We start from the raw sequence: 25,215 nt of genomic DNA on the forward strand, positions 1-25,215 counted from the left end.
TCGTGGCGCGCAGATCTGGTGCGGGTGGTGGGAGCGCGGGGCCCCGAGCCCGGGCCCTGCGGCCTTCTGGGGCGGCCGCTGCCTCCGGCGCCCGGTAGGGGCAGGTAGGAAGTGGAGCCGGCGATCCCAAAGCCCTGGCGGCCGCCGGGCGCGTCCCCCGCCACCCCCAACCCCGGCCCCGCCGCCCGCGCTCCCGCCGCCGGGCTCGGCTCTGCGCGCCACGAGCTCCCGGGGCAGGCGCAGGCGGCCGCGGAGACCCGGACTCGGAACCCTGGGCGCGGGCTGCCGCGGGCTTGAGGAGGCACGCGGAGCTCGGTCTCGGCTGGATTGTGGGGGAGCTGGCCCTCTCCCCACCCCCCACGCCACGACTGCCTCATTCCTGAGCCACGAATTGAATTTGGGCATGACCCGGTTAAGTGTCCTGCGGTGACCCACCTGGGGTAGCTCCCCCTAAGGTCGGACTTCACCGAGATGGGGCACACCTTCCCAAGGCCTACTGTTGGAGGAGTCACGACTGTTTGCATCTATATAGACAGGTGGATAAGCTGAACCAGTCAGCCCACGCCTTTTAATTTTTTTTTTAACTTTTTTTTTTTTTTTTTCAAACACCAACCGCCTGCCAGACACCAGGACAGTCACTTTACATTATCTCCTTCCGCACAGCATTTAATCTACATAATGCTTCCAGGCCGACATTGGTAATCCCATTTTACAGATAAGGAAACTGAGGAGCACAAAGTTTAAATAATTTGCCCCCAACTGGCAGGCCCCAGAGCCTGGACGAGATCTGGGGCTTTGGCGGAGCCTGAAACTGAGCTACTTTGCAACATACCAACCGGCTTCTCTCCCTCCCTGGGTCCCTGCCCTAGAAAACGTCTGTGCTACTTGGCTGAGGCCACCACTGCTTGAGCTGAGAAAGAAAAGAGGGGAAATGTGGCCAAGAGCTCCCCAGGCTGGGTTGTTTCAAGGTCGAAGAGCAGCCTCTGCCCATCCATTCCTGCTGAGATTACCTGGCACCTCAGTGTCACCCAGTGGCCTCCTGAACACGGTGGGGGGTGCGTGGGGGGGGGGGTAATGACGAAAAGATACACCGCCAAGCGCTCACTGTGAGTCTGGTGCTATTCTCGGCTCTTTCCATGTGTTAACTTATTTCTTCCTCACCACCAACCCCACCAGGTGGGTGCAATACATCTTCCTTTGGCACCTTTTATGTAGCACTGTCTACGTTTTACAGAAGAGGAAACTGAGGCCCAGAGAGGTCAAGTGATATCCCTAAGGTAACTACGTGGCATGTCAGCCTGGGTCTAGATCCCTGATGCACTATTTTTTTTTTATTTTAAGGTTTTATTTATTTATTTTGAGAGACAGAGAAAGTGCAGGTGGGGGAGGGGCAGAGAGCGAGGGGACAGAGAATCCAAAGCACGCTCCTCGCTCAGAGTCCAGAGCCCGATGTGGGGCTCGAACCCATAAACCGTGAGATCATACCGGGGCCGAAGTCAGAAGCTGGGCCAACTGAGCCACCCAGGCGCCCCGCGACCCCCCCCCCCCACAGCAGTCATTTTATGCCACGCCACCTTAGACGAGTTCCTTAATTCTCAGAGCCTCCATTAACTGGGATGGATGTAATCTCACAGGGAGCAGGGAGGGATGGGCAGAGACTGCTCTTCGACCTCCATAGGATGGAGATGATATTCAGTTCACGCGCGAAGGCGCCACTCGGCTACCCTAGCAAACGCTGCCAAAACCGGACACTCGGGTTAGAACGTGAGGTCCCGGAAGTCGGGCCGGGAAGCTGTCTGGCTGGCTCCCTTTCCGAGTGGGAACTTCCCTCCCCAAAAGCTGAGATTGATCCGGGCCACCCTGGGGTAGCCCCACCAGCACCAGCCACGTTTGGGAGAACAATACTTGTGCAGTCAGACTGAGGCAGGAAGTGAGTCATGATTCTTCCTCAGTCTGTGAGCAAGAGAACCCTGTTGAGGGGAAACAGGGACAGGGCTGGCCCCGGGTAGCCCGGAGCCTCTGAGGTCCCCCAGTGTGGTGCCCTTTTCCCACTTGTCCTCCCGCCTAGAAGAAAGGTCAAGCCAGAAACCAAGCAACCCCGGCCGCCTCTGGGTGCCCCACCCATCCTGGAGGCTGGCCCCAGGGGAGCAGCAGGGGAGGGGGGGGGAGGAGGGGCTGGCCCCGGACCCAGACGGCTGCAGAGCCCGCCTCTCCTACCCTGCCTGGGCCTTGAGGTATTGCTCAGAGGTGCATCACTTGGGGGCGGAGGGAGGAGAGGACTGAGCCAGTGAGCACCTGTTCTTACTTCGCCCCCAGTATCTTTACCTTAGTCCCCCTCGCATTTGGGAGTTTCACATACAACTGTCCTCTCGCTAAAAAGAAGCCACTCTCCTTGAGTGAGAGCCCTCTGGGAGAGAATCCCAGCTTGTCACAGCTGGTGACTGTTAGCCCACTTCTCCCTTTATCTCCCCCGAAACAAGTTTCTGGGGGCAAGTATTGTTCTCTTTATCACACCCAACCATTTATCTGAGGCCTCGAGGCCTGAGGGAGCTAAACTGCGCCTTGAAGCCCAAGTCCCCCTTAGGGCCTTAAGAGCCCAAGGGCCTCTGGGTCACAGTTTATCAGTTTATACACCTGGTAGCACCATGTGACAGCAGTCCGGAGCAGGAAGGCCTGGGAGGGGTGGGGGAGGGGGTGGGCGGGGGAACAGGGCCTGATGGGTAAGGCCTGAGCGAGGAAGGGGCTTGTGAAGGGGTTCTCACCTTCCAGGCGTGGGGGGGGGGGGCAGCCGGGCCTCTCTTCATCTTTGAACTGGGGCTAATCTGCCAGGCTCCTGGAGGGCAACCTCAGTCCTCTGGCTGCACCCACCCAGGCTCGCCCATGTCCCCTTGGAATGCTCTGGGGGTCCCCCCCTCTCAAAACCTCCTCCCCACTCTCAGGCACCTCAAAGCCTTCGACAGCAGCACCCACACCTGGTTTTAATCAAGATGTCCACACCGCATTCTTAGAATACACGGAAGGGCACACGACAAAATTTAATTGGTATTTTCTCTGAAAGGGCGGGATTTGAGAGCTTTCTGTTTTCTTCCTTTCTGCTTACCTGCGTTTTTCAGAAATGTCTACAGTAACTTCTTATAATGAAATAATTAAACCTTTAAGTCATGCAAAATTGAATAAAGCATGCCCATACTTCACCATCTAGCGCCAGAACACCTGGGGTCCATCTCGAATGCTGCCAGGGCAACAGCCAGGCTCCTCCTATCTGGTCACAGGGCAGGGCCTATCCGGTTCTGGCTAAACCACTTTGGGAAAACCTCCTTTATATGACGGGTGGCAAACAGGGTGTCTGTGGGTGGGGGGAGGAGCTGAAAACGATTTGTTGGTGACATATCTGGTCACGCTGGGACAGGATCACAGCGTGGCCAGCCCTTCTCATTTTCCCAGTTATTGGGGTGGGTCTGCGCTTACCTTTGCCTGTGTGGCTCTGCCATGTCCCGAAGTCACCTACCGGTTTAATAGCTTCCCTTTGCCTACTTTGTGTCTTCTTCCTTGTCTTCAGTGCCCAGCCGATGCTACCCACAATTGGGCACCCAGTATGTGCTTTGGATGCAGTCTAGTCTGGCAGACATTCATTGAGCACCTGCTGAATGCAGGGCCCTGGTGCCTTGCACCTGAGTCCCTTAGAGCTTGTCCTCAGGAAGCCAGTGACATCTGCGAGGGTTAGAAGGAGGTGCCTGAGGGCACCAGTGTCTTCAAGAATCTACACCCTGCCCCCCAACCGTGGCTTTGCAGTTGCCACCAATCCCTGCCTCTTGGTCCAGAAAAATAAAACAATCAACTAACTAGAAATTAAATAAATGTTTGAGGGAGCCTAGGTGGCTCAGTTGGCTGGGCATCTGACTTTTTGATTTTGGCTCAGGTCGTGATCCCAGGATCATGGGATCAAACCCCCGAGTCAGGCTCAGTGCTGAGCCTGCTTGTGATTCTCTCTCTCTCTCTCTCTCTCTCTCTCTCTCCCTCCCTCTGCCCCTCTCCCCCATGCACTCTCTCCCCAATTAACGGTGGTTCCGTTAATTGTCCAACTTCGGTTCAGGGTGTAATCTCGCAGTTCATGAGTTCGAGCCCCAAGTCGGGCTCGGTGCTGACAGCTCAGAGCCTGGAGCCTGCTTCAGATTCTGTGTTTCCCTCTCTCTCTGCCCCTCCCCACCTCTCTCAAAAATGAATAAACATTTTTTTTAAAAGTTAAAAAAAATTTTTTAAATAAAAATTTGAAAAAAAAAACACCAACAAACAATTTTCATGACTTGTTGAATTTTCCAATTAGTTTGTCATCCAGAATCGGGTTTGTCAACCTTAGCACTATTTCCACCTGGAGCCACCGGATTGTTCCTTTTTTTGTGGGGACTGTCCTGTGTATTGTAGGATGTTTGGCAATTGGCAATATCCCTGGTCTCTAAACACTAGGTGCCAGGAGCACCACCACCCCATCATGACAACCCAAAAAGCATCCCCAGACATGGCCCAAGGTCACCTGAGGGGCAGAGTCACCCCCCAGCAGAGAGCCACCGATCCAGAGCTAGGAACGAGCTGGCACGGGAGCCGGCTGGTGTTCCAGGGGCAAGGCAGCGGGACTTGTCCGCGGGTATTACACCCCGAGACAGCAGGCAGCAAGGGAGAAAACTGCCAAACCCCGAACCGTCTGGCGTGGAATGCATCAGTGGGGTCATTTCGTGCTCAGGACGAGCAGTCCCGGGTATTTCTGCACCGTCGCTTTCAGGAACGTTATCACTTTCAGGAACGATGGTGATAACGCCGAGCAGGGAAAGCAACGATGTTTACTAAAACAATGTTTACTAAGGTGGGGAAGTGGGGTGGGGGAGACAGCTTTGCGTGCAATGTGTGTTTAGAAAGCAGATCTCGGTAGCTGCTTGGGGAAGAGGGGCAGGGAGGGGCGAGAGGAAGTTTGGGAGTGATGGACAGATCTGTTCACTACCTTGATCGCGTTGATGGTTTCATGGTGTACCCAGACGTCAAAATGGATCAAGTTGTACACTTTAAATATGTGCAGTTTATCGTGTGCCAATCATATGTCAATTAATCTGCTTCTAAAATGTATTTCATTGTTTAAAGTTTCAGTGCTTGAAAGGCATTATTTTGGAAAACTGACTAATGTGCAGTAGCCCGTTCCTTGACTGTGCCAGATAAACTGGGGGGTACTTAAGAGCAATGCAGCTCTTGAGAAGAAAACAGAGAAAAAGGAGAAAACAATCGCGGGCCTCAAGGTTGGCCTAAGGAAGGAGGGAGAGCCGGTGTGAAGTCAGCTAGAGCTTGTCCCCTGGCTCAGAGGAGGCACTGGTTTTTCCGTTGGACGATGCTCTCAAACCAACATGTCTGGAACCGTATTATCAGGGGCTTGGGAAATAAAATAACAAACTTAGCGCTGGCTGCCAGGAAGGCAGCAGAGGAGGCTCCTCCACTAACTTTAATCCCTAAAGCAAACACTGGCTCCAGAAAAAGTCAGTTAATACCTGCAAGAGGGTGGGTGCTATCCCTCCCAGGGGCACACGGTACACCCGGGGGAGCCGAGAGCTGTTATGGGGGCGGCTGCACATGAAAGGCACCAGGGCTCATGCCCGAGGGGATGCATTTGGCCGGGTAAGGTGCTGGAGATGCCCAGGAGGGAGAGCCGTGGGGGGCAAACAGTGAGGGGCCTCTGGCTGACAATTTGAGAGCCTTTTTAGCTGACGGAGACCTCCAAGCAAGGTTCTCGAGAGCCTGTGAGAGAGGCCAGGGAGCGAGGAGAGGGCTTGGGGTGGGGATAGGTTCTTGGGACTGTAAAGACCCGTGTGTAGAGGGTTGATTGTGCACCAGGCGTTTCATTCAGTTATCCCTCAGATGGTGCCTGTGGACGTGCTGGGTGCAGGACCTCCCCCAGGGCTCCAGTTGTGGTGAGGGAGGCAGACAGCAGGTAAGTAAGCACTTACAAGAGAAGTTCAGAGCAGCATAAACTCTGGGACACAAGTAATGAAAAGGGTAATGCGGTAGTGCCTGGGGGAGGGGGTGGTCTGCTGCTCCTGGGGTAGTCAGGGAAGGCTTCTTGGAGGAGGTGATTTTTGAGTCCAGGCTCAAGAGAGACACAGTGATGTAGAGATCTGGAGAGAGGGCGTCCCAGGCCAAGGAAACCAGGAGGTGACAGGCCTGGACATGAGCTCGTGCGCTTGGAAAGCAGACACTTATTGGTGCAGTGGGAGCAATCAGAGCAGAAGAGATGAGAAGGGAGGGGAGGCCAGGCTGGGTCATGGAGCCCGGTGGTGGGCTAGTCAGGGTATTGAATTGAATTCTCAGAGCACGGGACAGATTTTGGAGAATTTTGCTAATTTACCCTTCTGAAAGCTTCTCTATGGTGGGGAGAGAAGCCACATAGGGGTTCAGAGGGGGAGCCCCACAACAGCCCAGCCCAGGAGGCACTGTCCGTGACCCTCCCACGTTACCTGTGAGGTCGGGGACTGCCTTGGGGAATTTGAGCGACTTTCGTAACTCAGTAAATGGGTTTGTGGGCTCCGGTGCAAGCCCGGGAAAGACGGGGTGTCTGTCACTCATCACCTTGAGAAACCAGCCCTTAGGCAGGTTGGCCAGGGTTGTTAGGCCTGGGGTCCCACTGCCCACCTACTTGGGTGGGTTCAGGTACCGCTTCCTAAACCATACCTACGTGGGCATCCTAGCAGGTGACTTGGCAACAAGAGTTTCTTTGGAAAAGGGCGCCTGGGTGGCTCAGTTGGTTACGGGTCTGACATCGGCTCAGGTCATGATCTCGCAGTTCCTGTGTTAGAGCCCCGCGTCAGGTTCTGTGCTGACAGCTCGGAGCCTGGAGCCTGCTTCGGATTCTGTGTCTCCCTCTCTCTCTGACCCTCCCCCGCTCATGTTCTGTCTGTCTGTCTGTCTGTCTCTCTCTCAAAAATAAATAAACATTTAAAAAAAAAAGAAAGGAAATTTTGGGCGCCTTGGGTGGCTCAGTCGGTTGAGCGTCCGACTTCAGCTCAGGTCATGACCTTGTGGTCCGTGAGTTCGAGCCCCGCGTCAGGTTCTGTGCTGACAGCTCAGAGCCTGGAGCCTGCTTCAGATTCTGTGTCTCCCTCTCTCTCTCTGCCCCTCCCCTGCTCATGCTCTGTCTCTCTCTCTCTCAAAAATAAACAACAACATTTTAAAAAAAAAGATATTTTTAAAAAATTATGAAAAAAAAGAAAAGTTTCTTTGGGTTAACACTGGAAAGTTACAGAGCACTCATTTGCTGATTCTCTAAGTGCTTTATGCTAATTGCTTCATTTACTGCTCAGAACGACCCTGAGGCAGGCTATTATTATCCCCATTTTACAGGTTAGGAAACAGGCCTAGACAGCTTGCTGGCAGTCACAGTGAAGAAGAGGGAGACCCAGGATTTGAACCTGGGGACCCGTAACGGAAAGCCCCCACACTTAAACCACTCAGCTATCTGCCTCTAGAAGAGGGTGAACCATGGCTGAATCAGACGCTGGTTCCCTCGAGCGTGGTGGTGCGGGCTGCTCAGCTGTGATTCACATTTGACTCTTTCTTGGACGAGGCCCGTTTGCCTGTATCCTGCCCGTAGTACCTGTGGCTGCTTCAGGAATGTGTGTACCACTACTGAGCTGCCCCCCCCCCTCCCCCCCCCCCCACACAAACGTTGCAGGAGACCTCCCAAGTGTGCTGATTACCAGTCCAAATCCCGCTCTGAACGCCCCCCGGGCAAATTACATAAACTCCTGGGTCCCCAGTGTCCTCATCTGTGAAATGGGACAAAAATCTACCCAGCTCATCAGGTGACGCCTGCAGAGTGCTCCGCACAGCATCTGGCCAGATGCACTGGCTGCTGGGATTAAGTGGCCTCCTTTTTCCTTCCGAGACAGGAATGCTTTTCCCATGTTTATTTATTTTTGAGACTGAGAGAGACAGAGCGCGAGTGGGGGAAGGGCAGAGAGAGAGGGAGACACAGAATCTGAAACAGGCTCCAGGCTCTGAGCTGTCAGCACAGAGCCCGATGCGGGGTTCGAACTCACAAACCGTGAGATCATGACCTGAGCCGAAGTCGGATGCTTAACCGCCTGAGCCACCAGGCGCCCCAGGAATGCTTTTCTGATGCTTCCACATGGGCCTCAAACCAGGCTTTTGGGGATGAAATCTCTGCCCTCACCCCAGCTCTTCTTTGGGAGCTGACAGGTAACCTTTTCCTCCCCTAGCCAGGAGAGCTGCTAGCCTCCTCACACTGCTCTGTGCTCAAAGCAGCCTTTGGTGTGGTCTGGTCCCCGGGTGGCTCACAAGGTGCCTTGTACCCATTTTACAAGCCACCTACTCCTTTGACCTCTTGCCTCCAAGGCCAGAGATCAGCGGATAGTGAGGCAGTGCTTCTGGACCGCAGAATATGCGGGCAGCCCACTGGGGTGAATGGACCAGCTGAGGGAGGCCGGCAGGCCTTGCTGGCAGGTGCCACTCCACACCCTGATGCCTGCTGGGGGGCTGGGGGCTGTAGAGGCCGTTTCAGGCACACTAGTGGGCACTGCTCTCCAGGGGGCACCTGGAAATCTGGCCACATGGGGGCCAGACCGCTAGGTGCCCCTCAGGGACCATGTCCCCGCACCGGCCGCAGCATCGTGCTTTCTAGGCTTTCTCATCAGAGTCCTGCCGGGGCTGATCTTCCTGACCTGCAAGTCGTTGAGAGAGAAGAAATACTTCCAGATAGGATTCTAGGAAGATCGTTCTCTTGGGAAGCAACGGGTATCTTTATCACCGACACTGCGCCTCTGATCTGAGCCCTTGCACATTGCCTTCCTGGGACAGACACTCCTGCAGCCTCCCCAGTGGTGATTGAGATAAATTATTTTTGTTATATTAGGTACACATTCCTTTTTCTAGTTCTTTTTTTGGGGTGGGGGAAGTGGGGGGAGAGAGAGAGAGAGAGAGAGAGAGAGAGAGAATAAGTGAGGGAGGGGCAGAGGGAGAGTGAGACACAGAATCCCAGGCAGGCTCCAGGTTCCGAGCCATCCGCACAGAGCCTGACATGGGGCTCGAACCCACGAGCTGTGAGGTCCTGATGTGAGCCAAAGTCCAGCGCTTAACCAACTGAGCCACCCAGGCGCCCCCCCTTTTCCCAGTTCTTATGCAACCATCAATCCAAAATGATTCAAAGGTCAAGACTGTACAGAAAAATACACATAAAGCAACCCTACCTCTGCCCCTACTGTGTAGTCCCCCTCCACACCCGAGTACCAATTTTGACTAGATCCGATTTATCCTTCCAGTGTTTTCTTCCTGAAAAAAAAAAAAAATACACATTTATCGCTCTCCATATGTATGCTTGTACTCTTTTTTTTTTTAATCAAAAGGTAGCATATAACAATTTGTTTTCTATCTAGCGATACACGTTCTGGAGAAATTCACATGATAAACATAAACAAGTCTACAAACCCAATACAGTTCAGAATGAACATCAGTCTAAAGGGAAGGATGATGTCGTTGGGCCGAAACCAATGGCCGCTTGCAGGGATGTGGGACGGACCAATGAGAGCGGGTCTCCTCGCGGCTGTGACATGCCTATGGGACGCCGCCTTGTGCTGGGCGTGACTCAGTTCTCCCACTACTCTTCTCTATTTGAATTACTGCAGTGGTTCTGTTTACACAGCGGGCTGTTACATCATTTGGCCCTCACTTGGCTTCAACGCATCATTGACGCATTAAATCCGCCTCTGTTCTTTTCTTGTTAGCCAGCAGCAATTAAAAAGGACTGCTGGATGCCAATACAATCATAAACACAAATGCAAACTCGGGCAGTGAAATCCCGTGTCAAAAGGAGATTGTAAGGCGGTCAGGCCGACAGTAATGATGATGAAAATAATCATAGTGGCCAACGTGTACTGAGTACTTGCTATGTGCTGGCCCTGTGCTACATGCTGGACAAAGTCTTATGTAACCCTCCAAAAACCCCATCAAGAAGGCACTACCCATTTTACAGATGAGAACATTCGGCCTTGGAGGGATTAAATCACTTGCTCCGGGTCACGTGTACAGGAAGTGTGGAGTCAGAAGTTTGAACCCGTGTCAGGCTGACCCCAGTGACCACTCTAAGGGCTGGTGGCCGGCGCAGGGGGCTTCCTAAGCTCTTTGCCATCAGATCCTGGGCGTAATTGCTCACCTTGGCCAGGCCCTGCTGGCCTGGGTGAAGCAGGATATACGGGGGTCTGGAGCAGAGGGCAAAAGGGGAACGTGGGGGTCACAGTCCCTGATGGGACCTAGACTCCCAAGGGACCGTCCCCCTGAAGTTCTGCGCACCGAGCCTGTTACGTGACCCTGCCTCCGCTCTCTCGGTATCAGAGCGAATGAACACACACACAGATGCCAAAAATACCATTTGGAAGAAAACGATCTATGTCCGTGACTGTAACAATGACACTTTGTCAGGTCCTGGCAAAGGAACGGATTGAGAGTTCTAAATGTGCCTTAGAGTCCCCGGCCGGCTCTGCTGGGCTGGGGCCGGGCAGGGCCCAGGCAGTGCCCAAGATAAGAGGCAGACTCTGTGGCCGTCACCTCCCCGGTGGCCTTCTGCTTCCCCCTCCTCTTGCCCCGACTTGCCTCACCTCCCAACCCCCGCCCCTCTTGCCGCTGCGTGTTTGTTCTCTCCCTGTCCCCGGCCTGGGACAGTCAGGCTGCTGGGGCTGACTCACCCTGAGGTTCACAGAACGAATGCCTGGGTCCTCTCTGTGTCTGGACACTCCCACCCTCTGCCAAAAACTCTTCCTTGAGAGGCACTCACAGGCCCGAGGCAGCCGGCTTGGGGGGGGGTGGAGGTGGGTGGGGGGTACCATTCCACGCCCACCTGTGCACCCTTCCTCAGACCCAGGCCTGAGAACACGGATACCCTCTCCCTCCCCCCAGCTAGGCCCATCGAAGCCCAGCCCTTTCTGTGAAGCCTCTTACCAAATCACGTAGTCATTTGCTTTCCATTTTCCCTACATCAATACAAATTGCTTGTAAAACGAAGTTGCCCCATCTCTTCGGCTCCAGGTGATGATGGGCCAGGCACCATGTGACTTCCAGAAATGCTGGTCCCGTCGTGCGGCTCCCAGTGCGGTCTTCACTTGGCTCGCCAGGATTGGATCAGGGCATTCTTTTCATCTGGGTTTGAGCTTCTATTCGAACCCCACCAACCCTTTCCTATTTAAAAAAGTTGGCTTCTTGCGTCACCAAAGACATCCCTGTGCCTTCCCGAGGTCCCATCTCCCAGTTCTCCACCTGGCTCGTTTGGCTTCAGCGCACTGGCCTCCCTGCTACTTCTCGGTCCCTCCAACAGCACTCCCACCCCAGGGCCTTTGCACTGGCCATTCCAGCTGGACTTCTCTTGCACAATGCTCATCTCTCTCAGGACTTTGCTCGACCATTGTCTTCACTGCCTACGGTATGTTAACATGCAAATGCGTGCTCTCATCCCCCTCTCCTTGCTTCATTTTTCTCCAATGACTTTTCACCACTGGACATACTCTATATTCTCCTTACGGGTTGATGTATTGCCTTTCTTCCCTCACTAGATTGTCAGCTCTGTGTGGGCGGGGGCTTTGTCTGTTTTGTTCACTGCTTATCCCCAGGGGCTACAACAGTGCCTGGCACACAGTAGGCCCTCCATAAATATTTGGTGAATGAGGGGCGCCTGGGTGGCTCAGTCGGTCGAGCGTCTGACTTCGGCTCAGGTCATGATCTCACCGCTAGTGGGTTCGAGCCCCACATCGGGCTCTGTGCTGACAGCTCAAGAGCCTGGAGCCTGCTTCGGATTCTGTGTCTCCCTCTCTTTCTCTCTCTCTCTGCCCCTCCCCCACTGGCACGCACGCTCTCTCTCTCTCTCTCTCAAAAATAAATAAAATATTAATATTTGGTGAATGAATGGTTTCATTCATCGTGGTAGAAAACCTGAATCTACATAAAGGCACAAAGGAGAAAGAGAAGATGCTTTAGAATTTCCAATCCTTTCCAATGAGCTCCCCATCTCTGGAGGCGTCTCAGTGCAAACTAAGCACCCGCTCCCGGACGAGTTGCGGGACGGTGCGCGCTGCGTGGAGGTGAGATTTCTACGCTCTGCAAAATGCTCTCTGCCACTCAGAGGCATCCTCTGCAATTTAGAGCCACTGACCAGCACAGGACTTTCCCTTTGGTGCCCAGCACCGGGTGGGGAGCCCTCTGACCCAGAAGGCTTGGGAAACAGGGTGGGGCGGAGTCACCTATCGGAGCCAAACAAGACTGCCCCAGGAGGAAATACAAGAGACCTGCAAACGGTGACAAAGGTGGACGGAAGCCGGTCCAGACGCTCACCGGCTGGACTGATTTGAGATAGGTCAGGCCATCCCCCCATCACCAGTCACGTCCCAGCCGCCAGCCACGATGTCTGGAGCTCCGGCACTGGAGAGACCACGTAAGCCACAGAAACCAGGCCCGAATTTGCGTGTCGGCCCTGAACGGGTCATGGGGGGATGGCGAGATTTGGTAACGGGGGCATTTATTTATTTATTTTTTTTAACGTTTATTTATTTTTGAGACACAGCATGAACGGGGGAGGGTCAGAGAGAGAGGGAGACACGGAATCTGAAACAGGCTCCAGGCTCTGAGCCGTCAGCACAGAGCCCGACGCGGGGCTCGAACTCACGGACCGCGAGATCGTGACCTGAGCCGAAGTGGTAATGGGGGCATTTTAGAAGCAGGGGCACTGCCAGGAAAGGAGGCGGCCCGGAAGCCCTGTTCTCCATGACAGGAGTCCCCAACGTCGAAGAGATCAAAGGGAGCGTGACTTCACAGATACACCCCGGCGCAGGTACTGGAGAGCCAGTTATCTGGGACAGGAAGTGGCTACGAGAAACACGCACCAAGGCAAAATCCCCTCTCAAGAGCTGCGTAATCTCTCCAAGGAGTCCATCTGCACAGAAACGGGGTTACTGGGGCACGTCACCCGTGGGGCGCGTTCGGGGAACTCCTTGAGGGTTCACTTGGGACACTTGGGGGATCACAGGTACGGCAAACGCACAGCACACCCGCCCCCTGCGTCTGTCCTCGCTCGTGGCGGACCCAGCTAAGCCGTCGCCACAAGGCCGTGGGATCCTTCTCTCTACCGTGTTCCGGTCACCGCTAACCCACCGGCGCCCGCACGTGGAATGAAAACGTAGCGGCTCTCCGCTGGCGGAAGGGTCGTCCCTGAGGGAGGAGCCGAAGAACTGTCTTCACCTCGCCTGCCCTGCGAGGATCACAGGGTCAGGATACCTCAGATGAGGAAACCGAGGCTCAGAGAGGGAGTGAGACCCGGCCAAGGTCACGCTGGACGCTGGTGGGGAGAAGCGGGTCCGGAGCGCTGGTCTTCTCCCTGCTCACCCAGGAGCTGTCACCTATGGCGGGACAGTTGGTGCGGGAGACACGGCACACGTGTATGTCCCCGTGTCCCCGTGCCCGGTGGAAGAAAGCATTCCGGGTCTATCTGCCACCAAGTGCAGAATGTGAAGTCCCAGGGTGCTTGGGTTGGCCTTATAAAATTTGGACTTTCTGGGCTCCCTGGGTCAGCAGGGCTGCGGTGGGCAGGTGTTGGGGAGGCCCGGTGCCCGGAACGTGGCTGCTGGCTGGACATGTCCTTTTGAACCTTAGTCCCTGGCCTGTGTCCGGGGCCAACTGCCCAGGACCCTCAGACAGAGGCAGCCTGGCCCAGTCCAGGGGACAGGGCTTGCTTTAGGGTGGTGCCCATCCTGGGCAGGCCGTCTCTGCTCTCTTGGCCTCACACGCCTGATCCGTCGATGAGGAAGCTGACCTATGACTTAACTTTGCCGAGCCTCAGTTTCTTCATCCATTAAGTGGGGATAATGATACCTCCCTGCCGAGATGTCACAAGAATGGGATGGACTAATTCTATAAAATGCTTGGCACAATGCCCCGCACATGGCAGGTGCTGAAAGAAGGCAGCTGGAATTACCTGAGGACTTGTCCAGCTGTGAGAGCCCAGCCTGTGACCCACACCGTCCTGTGGGAAACAGGCCACCTAACAACTGGCTCTCTAGTCACTGGAACTGATATACCTTGGCCAAGCTTGGAGGGTGAGAAAATGGATTTCTCTTGGATTTGCAGAGCAGCCCAGAAGTCCCCAGACGGCTGCCCCTGGTGCCCACGGTCTGTGGCGAGAGCTGTAGACAAAGGGCCCCTTACATTCGTGGAGGGAACTCCCCGAGTGGCCGGCTGGCTGGGGACCGGGCAGGTAGGTCAGGGGATCTCCTGCTTGGAAGCAGTTTCTGGCAAGGAGAGGCCTGTGACTCTCCTTACCTCTGGCTTCCCAAGGGCCCTTCCTCAGTGACCTCAGCTCCTTTGTGCCCACCCACGTCACACGGGCAATGCTGGGATGGGAACTTTGGTGGCACTGAGTGGGAGAAGGACGAGCCGGCTGTGCCTTTTGTCTGTATCGTGTTTTCAAACAACAATATGGCTCATGCTGTAATTTTATTTTCTTAAAATTTTTTTTTAATGTTTATTTATTTTTGAGAGAGAGAGAGAGAGAGAGAGACAGAGACAGAGCGCAAAAGGGGACAGGCAGGGAGAGAGGGAGACACAGAATTGGAAGCAGGCTCCAGGCTCTGAGCTGTCAGCACAGAGCTCGACGCGGGGCTCGAACTCACAAACTGTGAGATCATGACCTGAGCTGAAGTCGGACGCTTAACCAACTGAGCCACCCAGGTGCCCCCATACTGTATTTTTAAAAGAAAAAAAAAAAGAGGAACTGGTTATAAAATAGTACATAGAAATGAAGTTCATATGCATGCACCGAAAAAGAACTAGAAGGAAATACACCAACAGGCTGAGGGCAGTTGTCCTGGGTGACAGGCTTGAGGCTGGATTTTTATTTTCTTCCCCGCGCCTTTCAACCTTCTCGACCGTGAACACGATTTGCTTTTACCATCAGGGTAGCAACAACAAAACCTGCTACCTTTAAACAGTGTCCACGGGGCCGGCTGTTTAGGCCCCAGCTCTGAGCAGGGGGCAGACTTTGTCAAAGCACCCGCCCTCCGCCCGGGGCTGGGGACCCTCAGGCAGGAGTGGGGCCAGATCCACTCCTCCAAAGGGTGAGATCTGGTTCTCCGTCCCTCAGGCTGGGGAGACACCTCCTCCCTCTGGCTCAGGGATCAGAGCCAGCCCTCTGATCCCGAAGGTGGCAGAGGTCCTGGCAGCCACCAAGCCGGCCCGCTGGCCGAGCCATAGTTTGGGCTCCCCCGCCACCCTGGGGAGGGGGGTGGCGACTCCCTGCCTGCCGGGAACTGGGCCAGGCGGAAGGACATGGTAACGGTGACGTTTCCCCCACTTCCTTTTACCTGCCCCACTGTGTCTGCTGCTGAGTCAGGGTCCCTTTGGGGACTGACCAGAGGATGTGGCATGACACAGCAGGATGTGGTGACGCTTTGGGCGGCCCCCTGGGGGCCAGGCAAGAAGTTCCAAGGAAAACGAGAGCATGAGCGGAGACATCGTGTGTCCCTGCACACATCACCTCTTGGTCCTACAGTTGGTTCTCTCTCTGCCTTGGCCGCGGGCCCGCTCTCCAGATGCTAACATCTGCGTGTGCGTCGGCCTGAGCACTTACCCGTGCCCCTGGCAGCAGCCTGTGAGGGGAGGGTGGCCGCAGACACCCCTGGGCTGGCCGAATGGCCCACATTCCCAGCCCTTTCTGTTCCATTGCTTCCACTCTAGACACACAAGAGCTTCCGAGTTGAAAATGCTCGTGGCCTTTCCGGGGGAACGTTCTTCAGGTACAATTGTTCCATGAGCTGCGGTGCCCCACCCCGCCTCCACTAAAGGACCGGCCACTGTGACAACCTGAAACGTCCCTCCCACATTTCCAAACACCCTGTTGAGCTGTGGTTCCGGCCCTTGGTTGAGAACCTGTGAGCTAACCCTCCGGTCTTCATCCTCACTGATGGTGGACTGCTCACGTGACCCCACTAGGGGCAATGAGATCAAGGGGAGGTCTTGGGCTGAAGAGATTTTCCTTTCTTTCTTTTTCTTTTTTAAATGTTTATTTACTTATCTTGTGAGAGACAGAGTGTGCGCGCGCCAACAGGGGAGGGGCAAAGAGAGGGGAAGAGAGAGAGAATCCCAAGCAGGCTCCACGCTAACAGCACAGAGTGTGAGGCGGGCCTTGAACCCACAAACCGTGAGATCACGACCTGAGCTGAAACCAAGAGTCAGACGCTCAACCGACTGGGACACTCAGGTGCATCCGAAGTCGGATGCTTCAACGGCTGAGCCACCCGGGCGCCCCTGGGCTAGCTCTTTATGCCTGTGCCTGGGTGCACTTTTCTTCCCCCGAGGGGAGCATTCCATTCCTTCTACCAGATTCTCAAAGGGTCCACAACAGAACGGGAGCCCTCCTGCCTTCATGTTTTCATCTCATTCATGTTGTAGGTAATACAGGTAAGCCCCAAGGAGGACAGTGACTTGCGGCACTGGTGACCGAGCTGAAGTGATCAGTGGCCTCACCTGCAGTTCTGTCCCCTCCTCTTAACCGGTGGCCCCTCCTCACAAAGGCCTGGCCTCGTGCGGCAGCCTCCTCGCGGCCTCCCTGCCTCTGGTTCCCCTGAGAGGCCTTCAGGGTGCTGTGATTCTCCCCCAACTCAGTCCCGGCTCTAAATACTAGGGTTTTTCTATGTCTACCATCTAAAAGTGGCCACAGAAATCTCTTCAGTCCCACGTGGCCTGAAACCTCGCCCACGGGAGGTGGAGTCAGTCCCTCTTCTCCTTGAAACTGAGCCGGACTTTGCGGCTGCCTTGATGAATAAACTGTGGCGGGAGCGATGGTGTGTGGCCTCCACAGCGAGGTCATAAAGATAATAAGGCTTCAGCCTCTCTCTCCCCAAGTCTCTCCTGACCTTTGAACCCATTGCCACGGTGCCAGGAAGTCCCTGGCAGGGCCTCTCGGAGGCTCTGGCCAATGCCAGGCCAAGGTCTCTGCTGATCAATCACCTCATAGGAGTGAAGGGCTTTCAGGATTCCAGCCTCTGCTTGCAAGTCTTCCAGCTGAGGTCGCAGGTGTGGCAGACAGATACAGTTCTCCCCTCTGGGCCCTGTCCCAATTCTTGGCCCACAGACTCTACGAGGCCAGTTAACAGTTGTTCCCTTGAACGGGAGACCCCTACGAGCTTGGGCTCAGAGGTCAGGAGCCACGGGCGCTGCCGGATGCTTTGTAGCAAAGGAGCGTAGTGACCACAGGGCTAAGAGAGGAGGGGGCCTTCCCGATCTCCTCCTCCAGCCACGTCTGAGGCTGGGGTCCACATTTGGTAGCAGCAGTTTTTTGTTTGTTTCTTTTGCTTTTTTTTAATTTTATTTATTTTAATGTTTATTTTTTGAGAGAGAGAGAGAGTGTGTGTGTGTTCAAGCAGGGGAGGGGCAGAGAGAGAGAGAGAGAGGGAGACACAGAATCTGAAGCAGGTTCCAGGCTCTGAGCTGTCAGCACAGAGCCTGACGTGGGTCTCGAACTCACAAACCACGAGATCATGACCTGAGCTGCAGTGGGATGCTTAACCAACTGAGCCACCCAGGAGCCCCTTATTTATTTATTTTGAGAGAGAGCATCGCATGGGTAGGGAAAGGGCAGAGAGAGAGGGAGAGAGAGAATCCCAAGCAGGGAGTCGATGTATGGGGCTTGACCTCACAAAACGTGAGATCATGACTTGAGCCGAAATCAAGTCTGACGCTTAACCGATTGAGCCACCCAGGCGCCCCTTGTTTGTTTTCTTTTAAGTTTTGCCAATCTGATGGGGGAGACAGAATATCTTGCTATTGTTGTAATCTGCATTTCTCTGATATCAGTAAGGAACAGCATCTCTTCTCCTGTGGTTGGCCTTATGGACTTTTTTTTTTTCTGTGAGGCGTTTGCTCACAACTTTTGCTGACTCTTCGGTTGGGTTGGTTGTCTGTCTTTTCTGATTTGCAGAAGTCATTTACATGTCCTGGAAACTAATCTCCTGTCAGTTGTATGTATTATAAACATCTCCTCCCAGATTGTGGCCTATCTTATCGTGTTGGTTGTGGTATGTTCTTGTGTTGAACTGAAGATTTGAATGTAAATGTTATCAGACTCATTTAATATTTTCCTTTATGGCTGATACTTTTTGTACCCAGGATAGTCTTCCTTATCGAGAGGCATGAGGGGACTTTCCAGGTTGCTGGCTGTGTCCTATTTTCACGGCCTGAGTGCTGGGTACAACGCTGGGTTCATTTTGTGAAATTTTATCACACCGCACACTTATGACATGCACTTTTCTTTATGCATGTTGTTAATTAACAAAAAGTTTATTTAAAAAAGAAATCAGGGGTTCCCGGGTGGCTCAGTCAGTTAAGTGTGTGACTCCTGATTTCGACTCAGGTCATGATCTCTGGATTGTGAGTTCCAGCCCCGTGTTGGGCTCTGCTCTGACAGAGCGGAGCCTGCTTGGGAGTCTCTCTCTCCCTCTCTCTCTGCCCCTCCCTCTCTCAAAATAAGTAAACATTTAGAAAGTAAAAATAAATAAAAAAGAAATAATTCTTTCCCCTGACGTCATAAAAAGATTCTCCTAAAGCAATACCTATCAAAACAACACCAGCATTCTTCACAGAGCTAGAACAAACAATCCTAAAATGTGTATGGAACCAGAAAAGACCCCGATTAGCCAAAGCAATCTTGAAAAAGAAAACCAAACCAAGAGGCATCACAATCCTGGACTTTAGCCTGTACTACAAAGCTGTAATCATCAAGACAGTATGGTACTGGCACAAAAACAGACACTCAGATCAACGGAACAGAATAGAGAACCCAGAAATGGACCCACAAACGAACGGCCAACTAATCTTTGACAAAGCAGGAAAGACTATCCAATGGAGGGGTGCCTGGGTGGCTCAGTGGGTTAAGTGTCTGACTTCGGCTCAGGTCATGATCTCACGGTTCGTGGGTTCAAGCCCCGTTTCAGGCTCTGTGCTGACAGCTCAGAGCCTGGATCCTGCTTCAGATTCTGTGTCTCCCTCTCTCTCTGCCCTTCCCCTGCTCGTTCTCTGTGTCTCTCTGCCTCTCAAAAGTAAAAATAAAGATTAAAAAAAAAAAAAAAAGAATATCCAATGGAATAAAGACAGTCTCCAGCAAATGGTGCTGGGAAAACTGGACAACGACATGCAGAAGAATGAACCTGGACCACTTTGTTACACCATACCCAAAAATAAACTCAAAATGGATGAAAGACCTAAACGTAAGACGGAAGCCATCAAAATCCTCGAGGAAAAAGCAGGCAAAAACCTCTTTGACCTTGGCCGCAGCAACTTCTTACTCCACACATCTCCAGAGGCAAAGGAAACAAAAGCAAAAAGGAACTATTGAACTATTGGGATCTCATCAAGATAAAAAAACTTCTTCATGGTGAAGGAAACAATCAGCAAAACTAAAAGGCAACCAACAGAATGGGAGAAGATATTTGCAAACAACATATCAGATGAAGGGTTAGTATCCAAAATCTATGAAGAACTTATCAATCTCAACACCTAAAAAACAGATAATCCAGGGAAGAAATGATCAAAAGACATGAATAGATACTTGTCCAAAGAAGACATCCAGATGGCCAATCGACACATGAAAAAATGCTCCACATGACTCATCATCAGGGAGATACAAATCAAAAGCACAATGAGATACCACCTCACACCTGTCAGAATGGCTCACATGAACAACTCAGGCAACAACAGATGTTGGCGAGGATGCGGAGAAAGAGGATCCCTTTTGCGTTGCTGGTGGGAATGCAAGCTGGTGCAGCCACTTGGAAAACGGTATGGAGGTTCCGCAAAAAATTAAAAATAGAACTGCCCTACGACCCAGCAATTACACTACTAGGCATTTATCCATGGTATACAAGTGTGCTGTTTTGAAGGGACACATGCACCCCCATGTTTATAGCAGCGCTATCCACAATAGCTAAAGTATGGAAAGAGACCAAATGTCCATTGAGGGATGAATGGATAAAGAAGATGTGGTATATATACAATGGAGTATTACTCGGCAGTCAAAAAGAATGAAATCTTGCCATTTGCAACTACGTGGATGGAACTGGAGGGTATTATGCTACGTGAAATTAGTCAGTCAGAGAAAGACAAATATCATAGGACTTCACTCATATGAGGAACTTAAGAGACAAAACAGATTAACATAAGGGAAGGGAAGCAAAAATAATATAAAAACAGGGAGGGGGACAAAACAGAAGAGACTCATAAATACGGAGAACAAACAGAGCATTACTGGAGGGGGTGTGGGAGGGGGGATGGGCTAAATGGGGAAGGGGCACTACGGAATCCACTCCTGAAATCATTGTTGCACTAGATGCTAACTTGGATGTAGATCTTAAAAAGAAAATGAATTAATTAATTTAAAAAATATTCTCCTGGAGTTTCTTCTAAACGTGTTAAACTTTTGTTACTCACAGTTAAGCCTTGAATCCACCTGGAGTGTGTGTGTGGCTTGAGGTGGGGATCTCATTTTACTTTTCTTCCATATGGATCACAACTGTCTCAACACCACGTATGAGTCTTTTCCCCACCCGTTGGTGGTGTCTCTCCGTCACAAGCACATGTTCTCCTTCATGCATGGTTGTGCCTCTGAGCTCTCCTCCTGTTCAGTTCATCTCTTCATAGCCTGATGCCAAAGCTGCTGTGCTCAGTTTCTTTAAAAAGCTTGAATAGCTGACAGGATCTGGTGGAGGCCAAGAAGGCGGGTGGGGTGTGGGTGGGGGCCTCAGAAAGATGGTGTGGCACCGTCGTGCCGACGAGTGGAGAAGGATTTTAGAGGCCAAGGCTGAGGGGTCAGGAGGTGACCCCAGCGAGGTAGGGTGGCTGTCCAAGCGAGAGGCAAGCAGCTTGGGCGTGGGTGGCGGCGGCCAAGTGGCTGGAGGTAAGGTGGACGGGACTTGCCGTGGGTTGGAAAAATTAGGATCGAAGAGGACTGCTTGGCTTTATGGGTAAGCCTGGGGTACGGCTGACAGGTAGGCCTCCCAAAGTGCCCTGATGGATGGAAGGAAGAGCGGGGGTAGGGGCAGGGTGAATGAGCAGGCCGTGCTGTCTCACCTCTGGCAGCTCTAGAATCCTCCGGGGGGGGGGGGGGTTGAGCACCGCCCTCCTTGTTTCACACCATTTGCTGTTCTAGGGCACCTGTGTCACACACCCCCAGCGGCACTGTCCTTGTGGGAGGCGAGGTACACCTTCCCTGCCCTGCGAACTCCAGCTCAGGGCTGGGCCTCCCAGAGTTCTGGTCCCAGGACCCTGGCTCATGGACGGCTTCCGGTCCCACAGGAGGCCCCGGGGCATCCGGGAAGGACAGAAGCAGGCGTCTAGGCCACGGGTCTGGCTCTGTCACTCGCTTCCCTCCTGGGTTACAGATGCGGCTGGGCGCGTCTCCACGTTATTTTGGGAGTCTGTGCTGTTTGCCAGGACGAGCCCAGGGGCCCGTGGCCCCACCTGGGCGTGAAGGAAGCACCGCTGTGGAGAAGCTGACAACCTCGGAGGCCCTGCTTGTGGGCGGGGGCTCGGACCTGGGCGTTTCAACCAGATCACTGCTCTGTTTACAGCCTGCTGCTGGCTCATCACCCCCAGTTGTTATGAAAACACCTTTAGTTCATAAAACGTGGACAGGGCATCTGAGCACTCGGGCTGAGTCATTTCTCTGAGCAAGCCGTCAGCTGGGGCGACAGTGTTGGCCGGGCCTGGCGTGGGGCCCTGTGTGGGTCTGTGTGGCGCCCGTGGACGGCCCCAGGTGGCCTGGCAGGGCCACTCAAGCCCAGGCCACGGGCTTCATGCACTGAATCAAGGCCGATTTTGAGCTCCTCCTTTGTTTTGTCACCAGGGTGGCTGAGGAGAACAGAGGGACTCCCGGGGTCCTGGAGTCACCAGATAACTGAGCAGGCACACGGGGGGGGTGGGGAGGGGCGCGTGGCGAGGAGGAGGAGAAGAAGAAATGGAAGGGGGCACCTCAGCCGGTGGGGGAGAAGGTCAGGCCCGGCCTGGGGCTCTGTCTGTCCTACCACAGCCCTGGCCAGAGGTGACCTCCTGACTGGGGGCCCAGATGGCTGTTGGAAGGGAAGGAGGAAGGAATAGAAGAAACCAGTCTTTACTAAGCACCTACTTCATGCCAAGCCCTTGGCTGGCTCGTTCTTCGGGCCTCGTGCCTGGTCGGAGAACCTTGGCCCCCTGCCAGCTGCAGGGCCTTGTGGGCCTGTGAGTTCACCTCCCGAGCGAGCTGTCCTCGTTGGCCTTATCTTCCTCATCTGGCCTCAGCTGAAGTGAGGGTCAAGCAAGATGACACAAAGACAAGTCAATAAATGGCACGTGTTTTTATAAGTAATAGTGACACAGTTACCACTGACTGAGGACAGACTGTGCCAGGCTCTATGTTGCAAGTCTTCCTCCCAGAAATTCATTTAACCTCCTCCCTGCCCCCCGCCAGCCACTTTGAGGCGATTTCTCTTTCTAGTCCTGTTTTGGTTTGTTTTTTTAATGTTTATTTATTTTTGAGAGAGAGACAGAGCACAAGCGGGGGAGGGGCAGAGAGAGAGGGAGACAGCACCCAAAGCAGCTCCAGGCTCTGAGCTGTCAGCACAGACAGCCTGACACGGGGCTCCAACTCACAAGCTGTGAGATCATGACCTGAGCCGAAGTGGGACGCTTAACCGACTGAGACACCCAGGCGCCCCTTTAGTCCCGTTTTATGGATGGAGCCATTGAGGTGCGGAGACGTTAAGGAAATTGTCGAAAGCCACACAGGAGCTCTAACGCTGGGGCTGGCACTCTGACACAGGCAGTAATGACATCTGCACCACTCCATACATCAGGAGGGCTGGATTAAATTGGTCTTTCTCATTGTGAATTTTCCAGAACCCTCATCTTTCCTTCATTTTTAAAGAGTTGCTTCGCCATCAGATAAGCACGGAAGACGCCGGGATGTTGCCTGCTCCTTCTGAGACATTCACGGGGGACTTCGATACGGTAAAGGCTGTCGGAAGTGCTGTGGTGAAAGGGGAGAAGCAAACAACCCGTTCGTGTTTAACCTAGTACTTCTGAGCTTGTTTGCTCTCGGGGCTGTATTATCTGAGGGGCCCTTAGTAAGATCAAGCTCGGAACCGACACACTTCCACAACCTGCAGGTCTTTGCCTGTCTTACAGCGGTGCTCCACGACCCCCTGGTTTTAGGCCGTTACTCCTTTGTTCGCTCATTAATTCATCTATTCAACCATCTATTCAACCTCAAGTGCTCCCTCACAATCAGAGGTAGACACAAGTGGTGATTTTAAGCATCTTACAAGACCGATGGGGGAGACAGAACAGTGTGATAAGGAGTTCAAGGGACTGGGGGCACCCGGGTAGCTTAGTCAGTTGAGCATGTGACTCTTGATTTCGGGTCAGGTCATGATCCTAGGATCGTAGGGTGGAGCCTGATGTCAGACTCCGAGCTCAGCGAGGAGTCTGCTTAAGATTCTCTCCCTTTCTGCCCCTCCCCTTCTCCAAAAGAAAGAAAGAAAGAAAGAAAGAAAGAGAAAAAAAAGAAAGAAGGAAAGAAAGAAAAAGAAAGAAGGAGGGAAAGAAAGAGAAAGAAAGAAAGAAAGAAAGAAAGAAAGAAGAAAGAAGGAAAAAGGAAGAGGTGTCTGGGTGGCTTAGTCAGTTGAGTATCTGACTCTTGATTTCAGCTCAAGTCATGGTCACACGGTTCAGGAGATCAAACCCCAAGTCAGGCTCTGTGCTGAGCATGGAGTCTGCTTAGGATTCTCTCTCTACCTCTGCCCCTCCCCGCTGAGTGTGTGTGTGTGTGTGTGTGTGTGTGTACTCTCTCTCTCTCTCAAAGTAAACAAACATTAAAAAAAAAAAAGTTCAAGGGACTGGGGGAGTCCAGTGGATGGCATCATCCACTCTGGGAGCCAGGGGGGCCTCCTGGACAAGATGGGGGTTCAGTGGCCAGGTGGTCGGGATTGCAGGGAAATATTTGTACACCTGTGGAAAAGCGATGCATTATCTTGACTCTTGGGAAACACCTCTTGGATTATCTGATTCCATTCTATGAGGGTTATTTTACAACTCTGCAAATTATAGATAAGTAATGCAAAATTATTCTTGTTACAGACCTGTGGACTCTGGCCCGTCTCATAGAACACCAACTGACTTCCCTCCCCAGTGTTGCCTTCATTTGCGTGTTCATTTCAATATTCCTGATCGATAATTGTGCCTATTCTTCAGATTCTCTTGTGAACTGGTAATAACATGTGCCTGGTTCCCCCATTGATTTAGGAGTTTAATAAACTTTAACACATGTTCAGTTTTATATGACAGTCATGAGTCTGTGTCTTTTTTTAAGGGCTGATAATAAGAGGTTCCCTGGGCAGAGAGACACATGTGCAAAGACTTGGAGGCTTGTTCTCAGCACCAGGCAGTGAGTAACAGGTAGCCTGACCCGGATCCTTATCAGCCCAGACCATCAGGAGCTGCCGAAATGGGCTAATTTTTCAGCCCCGACTCATGAGAGGTGGGGGCAGCTGGAGTCAAATGAAAACACGCTGGTGATCACTTGTCAGGTGTTGATGTGCATATAACCGGGGACGGCATGACTCGGTGTCACGTTGATTGGTGTGTGTGCAGGGGAACTAAATGCACTTCTGTGGTGGAACCCATCACATCTGACGCTGCCGTTGAGGCAGGCATCCCTCACTCGTCGGGGAGCACAGGCCACTTTGTGTAATGAGCTCATTCTGTGCACAAATGCAGGCAAAGCTCACCAAGAACAGAGGGGAGCAGGGACACAACAGCCTTGTGTCTGAAACCTGGGGGGATTCCACAAATGCTTATCAGAGTTGCCAATCCTAGGTGCAAGAGGCCTTAAATCGATTTGCTAAGAGGCCTGAAATGTTCAAAAGAAGGCAAAAGAGGGGCGCCTGGGTGGCTCAGCCGGTTAAGCATCCGACTCTTGATTTTGGCTCAGGTCATGATCTCAGGGTTTGTGGGTTTGAGCCCTCCGTGGGGCTCTGTGCTGACAGTGTGGAGCCTGCTTGGGATTCTCTCCCACTTCCTGCCCCTCCCCTACTCATGTGCTCCCTCACACACATGCTCTCTCTCTCAAAATAAATAAATAAACGTAAAAAAAAAAAAGCAAAGAAA

At 53.0% G+C, this 25,215-nt stretch overlaps 1 protein-coding gene and 1 long non-coding RNA gene across 2 annotated transcripts in view; one reads left to right on the forward strand and one right to left on the reverse strand.

Moving 5' to 3' along the window:
* The window catches only part of FURIN (furin, paired basic amino acid cleaving enzyme), a 12,464-nt gene extending 11,989 nt beyond the window's left edge, over positions 1 to 475 (reverse strand). The window contains exon 1 of the mRNA XM_049614211.1: positions 436 to 475. The gene's annotated coding sequence lies outside the window, so the exon portion shown is untranslated. The remainder of the gene's footprint in view (positions 1 to 435) is intronic.
* Positions 476 to 22,628: 22,153 nt separating this feature from the next.
* LOC125910760 (uncharacterized) lies at positions 22,629 to 24,388 on the forward strand. Its single transcript, XR_007454159.1, has 3 exons — positions 22,629 to 22,798; positions 22,948 to 23,058; positions 24,187 to 24,388. It is a non-coding gene; the product is annotated as an uncharacterized LOC125910760 (long non-coding RNA).
* Positions 24,389 to 25,215: the final 827 nt, after the last annotated feature.

Source organism: Panthera uncia (genome assembly GCF_023721935.1).
Source record: "Panthera uncia isolate 11264 chromosome B3 unlocalized genomic scaffold, Puncia_PCG_1.0 HiC_scaffold_2, whole genome shotgun sequence".
NCBI lineage: Eukaryota > Metazoa > Chordata > Mammalia > Carnivora > Felidae > Panthera > Panthera uncia.